Source organism: Elephantulus edwardii, unplaced genomic scaffold (assembly GCF_000299155.1).
Source record: "Elephantulus edwardii isolate Elephantulus edwardi_28Jun2011 unplaced genomic scaffold, EleEdw1.0 scaffold00022, whole genome shotgun sequence".
Taxonomy (NCBI): Eukaryota; Metazoa; Chordata; class Mammalia; order Macroscelidea; family Macroscelididae; genus Elephantulus; species Elephantulus edwardii.
Window position 1 is genome coordinate 12,657,484 of NW_006399772.1, and position 6,517 is coordinate 12,664,000.

Sequence of the window (6,517 nt, forward strand, 5' to 3'; positions counted from 1 at the left end):
GGCTTTCCACAGCTATAGATGTTTACCACTATTACCCAAATCTACGGAAAACTTTAAGCACAGACACAATCATCTTTGAACTTTAGCAGGGATGAGAAGGGAGAGAAGGGGAGTAAATATTAATAAATAGATTAAGTGAAAGGGAAGGTAGTATATCAAGCAGTTGGGTTAATTACACATTGTAGTTTATTATTTATTATGTATTTATTAATTCCATTAATCGGTTGTAGTTAATGTTATCAAACAAAATATCAATGATTTATAAGTTGTTAATGAAATAAAAAGGAAAATAAATAGCTTATTAAACAAATAAAATCTTTTCTCAAGGAGACCGTCCATTTTTCTTCCAAAGAAAGTTAATGGATTCAAACTGCTGGTTTTTAGGTTAGCAGCAAAAAATGTGGTTCATTATGTCAACAAAGCTAACTGTTACAAGACATAGTAAGTGTATATAACTTAGCATTGCTTTACCACCACTAAATCACATACTTTTTAATTCCCTTCAACCCTGCTTGGGTTGTGAATGAGAACTTCATAAGCATGAAAAAAGGCCAGGTTTACTGTTCTGCTAGGAACCAATGGACTCCTTGACACTATGGCTTTTAAAATCTCACCCTCCAAAATTGGAACAAAATTCACCTCTGAGGCTGACCCGGGCAAGAGACCAGCAACACCAGGGAGGGACTTACTCCTTTGAAGAACCAGTCATCTAAAAGTCAAAAGAGCAGCATTTTCCCCAAAACAGAGCTCTGAAGGCAGGAAGAGATAGGATAGAAAGACTGATGGAAATGAAAATTGCTGAAAGTGGGGAGTAAGATTACACTGTGAGTATTGTAATGTTATAAAACACAGATGAATGGCTGAATAAAAAAAAAATCTGTTTTCTACAGTTCACTCAAATCATTTTAATCCTCACAGAACCTAACTAAGCCTAAATCTAATCCATTTCCATCCAGTTCCTGAGGTTGTAAATATTTATTGGAAGATATTATCTTTCTTGTTCCTGAGAAGCAGTGGCAGATTTGAATTGCCAACCTTTGAGTAAGCAACCTGATCTGTTATACTGCAGTTGTTGTTAGGTACCACATACGACTCAGTGGCCTATGGACAATAGATACAAACCCTTTCCTATCCTGCACCATCCTTAGGTACCTTCAACAATAATGCAGTGCAAATTCATGTAAGGAAAAATATTTAAACAATTAATGAAAGAGATACTAAGAAAATAAATATATGAAAATATAATAGACTTCATTAGCATTTGTGGGAATAGAATTACAACAATAATGAAAACACATCTCAAACCTAGTCATTCAGGCATACTTATAGTTATTTAAAGTCTGCTAGCAGCCGTTCTACTCAGCTGGTAATTGAAAACAAAGCGGTTCAAGGACACCAGCAGCTCCACAGGAGAAAGGACACGCTGGTCTGCTTCTGTTAAGTCTAAAATCTATTGCTATTTAGTCAATTCAAAGGCATAGGGATCCCACAAGAGAAAGTACAACTGTCCCATAGAATTTCCAAGGCTGTAATCTTTCTCCTGAGTAAGAAGTGATATTCAAAGTTCCAACTTTTCAGCCAGCAGCCAAGTGTGCCATAAGCAGCAATTCTCCTTGGACACAGGGTCCTATCAGTAGAAATTTGCTCAAGTCATCACACAATGGACAACTGCTGTTGAATAAGGGAAGGCAAGGAAGACCTCAGAAAGAAGAGCAGTCTGCCATCGAGTTGAATAGATTCATGGCGACCCTACAAACAATAGATCTGAGCCCTGCCCTGTCCTAAGCCACCTTCACAATCTTTGACACACTCAAGCCCATTGTTGCAGTCACTATGCCGATCTACCTGATTGAGAGTCTTCCTCTCCTTTGCTGTCCCTCCACCTCTCCAAGCATGATGTCCTCCAAATAATAGCCTTTCCTAGCAACATACTCAAAGTATATGAAACAAAACTTCACCATCCTTGTTTCCAAGGAGCAATCTGGCTTCATTCTCTCCAAGACATGTTTGTTCTCTTGGCAGGACATGAGATATTCAGTATTCTTACCTAACACCACAACTTAAAGGCATCAATTTTCCTCAGACACATAACAGATGATTGGAAAAGATCATGATCTGAATCAAGTTCACCTTAGTCCTCAAATTGACATCCTTGCTCCTCAGTAATTTGAAGATTTGGTTGCAGATTTGCTCAGTTCATTATGTCTCCTAATTTCTTGACTGATGATGTAAAATCTATGTATTGTGGATCCAAGTAAGAGGAAGTAATTGATAGTTTCAAATTTTTCTCCATCTGTCATGATGTAGTCTATTGGTCCAGTCATGAGAATTTTGTTTTCTTGATGTTGAGATGCAATCCATATTAAAGGGTATATTCCTTGATATTCTACAACAAGTATTTCAAGTCCACCTCACTTTCAGCCAGCAAGGTTGTGTCATTTGCATATTGAATGTAATCGATGAGTGTCCTCTAATCCTGATGCCACATTCTGCTTCATAGAGTCCAGCTTCTTGAATACTTTGCTCACTATACAGAACAAATAGCTATGGGCAAATGATAAAAAGAGGAGTAGTGGGATGGTAAATGATCTCAAGAATTATGGAGGGCAATTTGGAATACACAAGCATAATACTAATAGCTGGTGCGATTCTATTTCTAGTGATCTTCTTACTCAAAGCCATGTAGAGCTTTATATAAAGAAATTTTCTGAAACCTTGATAGCAAAAGCAACAAATCTGTAACAACCAAATTTTAACAATGGGAGACCATATTTATAACTCCTACTTGTAAACCTTACTGTATTGCAATGTCAAAACACTAGTGGAAATTGAGAATACTGTACTTAAGTGTATGTTTATGTAACTAAAACCTACTCATGTTTTATGATTATATACATATTTTGTAAAAATGTGAAATCACATTTAGTGATAATAGCCATTAGTTCATCTCAATTACATTGGAAAGAGAGGAAAAGAATCCTAAGGACAAAAGAAAACATTGTTTCATGCATGTATTTTAGCAAATTAAAAAATATCTAAAGTAAATCTCTTCAGGAAGTCTTATATTTGTAGATTTTGGTGAAAGCAGTCAGGAGAGGATCTGCTATATTATTTTTGTGTTTTTATTTTTTGTCATTACTTCATAATTAAAAATCTCTCCTTAAAAGAACCAACGCTAAGAGCTCTTTTCTAATTTTATGTATTATGTACTTTTGTTAGATAATTTTTATCTCATTTTAAGTAATATGTCTAATTATGAAAGTAAAGTTTAATGTAGATCTGAAAAATCCTTTTCTTAATACAATTCTTAACCAGATGCTATTGTTTTGGAACAAATCTATGTTAAATCAGGAAGCAAATTGGTATAAAATTTTAGCATGCTTTAAATAATATTATAAATTCACACTTTTTAGAAAAAAATCATTGTAGCCCCCTTCCTATACTCATGTTTTATATTTGATGAAATTGAGTGTTAGAATAAATTGAATAGTACAAAGAACTCTGTCATCTAAATAATGCTTTTTTCTCATTGATATAAGGTGGGGGATATTTGTTGTTCTTATTTAAATGATTTACAATATCATTTAAGTTGACAATATAAAATTAAATTGACTCGTTATGTTGATATTATGTCTGATAAAATAATTATCTTATTCACTTACTGAACTGCTTTGCTAATTTGATCCCGAATTCTCACAATGACAATTTCCCATTGGAAAATTTTGGACAATAACTCAATTCGTTAAGTGACAATTCTTTTGAAGTTACATAAGTTTTGACATTTTAAGAAAATAAAAAAAAATTGTTTCCTCAAATGCATTTGAATCCCTCTATGTTTGCCTACATTAATCATAACTAGTAAAAAAGTTCAGCCAAGGCATAACTAATAAATAAAACTGAACCACTCCTGCTGTCCTCACATGACTTCTAACTCACGATGACCATCCATCAGTTTCCCCAGGCTATAAATCCTTTCTGGAGGAGACTACTTCATCATTCTCCCAAGGAGAGGCAGACTTGTGAATATAAATCATAGCCCTTTCATTAACAGGCTAAGGAGTAGCATAATGCACCACCATCGTTCCTAATAGGGAATAAAATAAACAAATAACAAATTAAATAAACACGTGATAAATTAATAACCTGTCAACCCCCTTGCCATCTAGTCCCTTCTAACTCTTAGCACCCTGTGATTAAGCTTCCCATCTTGTAAAGTTTAATAGAAGCTCTGGTCACTTAGTTCATAAGAGTTGTACGGTTAACACGAAGAATTCTACAAAGTGGGATTGTTTTGTTGTTAAGTGCCATTGAGTCAGATGCAATTCATAGTGACCCTTTGAACAACAGAACTGAACTCTGTCATACCCTGTGCCATCCTCATCATCTCGGACTCGCTCGAGCCCGTTGCTGCAGTCACTGTTTGAGAATCTTCCTTTCTTTCACTAACCATCCATCTCCAAGTGTGATGTCCTTCTCTAAGGACTAGCCTCTCAAGGACGCTGACGTAAGATTTTTCAAGGCACGGCTGTGCATACAGCCTTTGCTGTTTCTTGTAAGTAGCTGAGCATTTCCCTGTCCAACATACTGCTTTGTTCTCTGCCATGGAGCCTCAGTCAGAAGGGAGAAAGGAAGAGTCCAGGTTGGAATCCTGTTAAAAGTTAACTGTAAAAACTAAGGCAAATATATAAAGAGATAAAAGAAATCAATCATTTAACAAAATATTTAAGATAAAAGTGCATTTCTTTCTAGGATCTTTTTCATGGACTCATTTCTTGCTTTACCTATCAGAATAATGATCAAATCTTCTTGCATAATTGCATTTCCTTGGGAAATTTTGAACATAGAGAAAAACAAAAGCCAACAACAAACTCCACTCAAAATGTACAGTAAGAAAAAAAGTACCAAAGGGGCAAGGGGAAGGAACTCTGAGGTCATCATAAATATTTCATGTCGGTTAGGCTTACGGTATTTATTTTTTCCTGACAGAAATATGTAAAATCGTGTTACTAATTTTTAAATTTCATTTTCAGGTAAGAGCAAGGCAATTTTAAGTTGTCAGAGTCACATAAATTACTGACTGACTTTTATAGCAAAGGCTATTTTCTAGTATTCAGTGATTATATCTGAAATACATTTTTATCAAAGCATGAGATTAAGTACTTTCACCTCTAAATGTGGTTTGTATGTTCTTCTTGTATCCTTCTTGGAAATTAACTATTCATGTTTAGTAGAGGGTAAAATTCATCAGGGACAAAACATTCCAAGTGAGTTCGTTCTCCCATTACCTTGATGTATGGAATTATCCCCTGAGGTCCAAATCTAATCAAATGTGACCACAATCCATCTAGTACTTTCTTCCTGATATGTTCAGCCTTAACAGTATTACCAACTAATGAATTCTTCTACAAAGAAACCTATAGGAAAATCCTTCTGCAACTAGGTAATTCTTGAGAGAATTTCATTTTGTATTGATGCTCGGAGTAGCTTTATTTGAGATCCCAATACTTTGGGAACTTGGCAGATTTTTCAGTATAATAGTGTGCAATGGGAGAAGAATTAACATTTTTATATTTTCAAAAAAAATTCCATGAAATTGTACAAAACACTAAGAAAATAATAAGTATCAAAGAGAAATTTACATATAATTTAATGAGCTGTTTTGGCAAAGTGTTTAGAAAATCTCTTCCATGTTTCAAAACAACCTTAACAGTAAAAACTGTCAACATATATAAATTGTGTATGTGAAGCTCTTTTTAAATAGGGGCACTCTGAGGAGTTTGCTGCCTATTTCCATGTGCCTTGAGTCCTGGGTTAGAGAGATACACAGAGAAGCTAATAGTTATTAAAACTCTTCTCTTTCACAGAGAAATAGATAGTTATTAAAACCCTTTCTGTTACTATTAAAAGTAATAATAATGTAATCATAAATAATAGCCCAGGAAAAGAAATGTTTTGTGAATAGAATAGCCGGAATCTAAAATATCCTTGCATAAATAAAAGGGAAATTTGTTAGGATAGAAATTGAACATAGACAGTAGTCAAAGATTCAGTGAGAAGGGCCATCTGAAATAACTGGAGCAAGAAGCAAACTAGTTTCACAGAATTATAATTTTTTTGTGTACATGTATAAAATATATGCAGAAAGTCAAGTACTTCAGCCTCCAATATGATTGAAGCTCAACAGCAAGAATACAAAAATTCTTACCACTGGGCAGAATGGCAGCATCATGATGGATGGTGAAGAGATTGAGATTGTTGACAGCTTCATGTTGCTTGGCTCTCAAGTTAACACTCTCGGTACCAGCAGCCAGGAAATTAAGAGACCTCTTACAGTGGGAAAATCTGCTGTCAGAGACCTCTCCAAAGTACTGATGAGCAATGATGCCAGTCTGGAGATGAAGGTGCACCTGATACAGGACATGATCTTTGCAATTACTTGCTATCCATCTAGTGATGATAGAAGGGGAATTGATGCCTTTGAGCTGTGGTGCTAGAGAAGAGTATTGAATACACCATG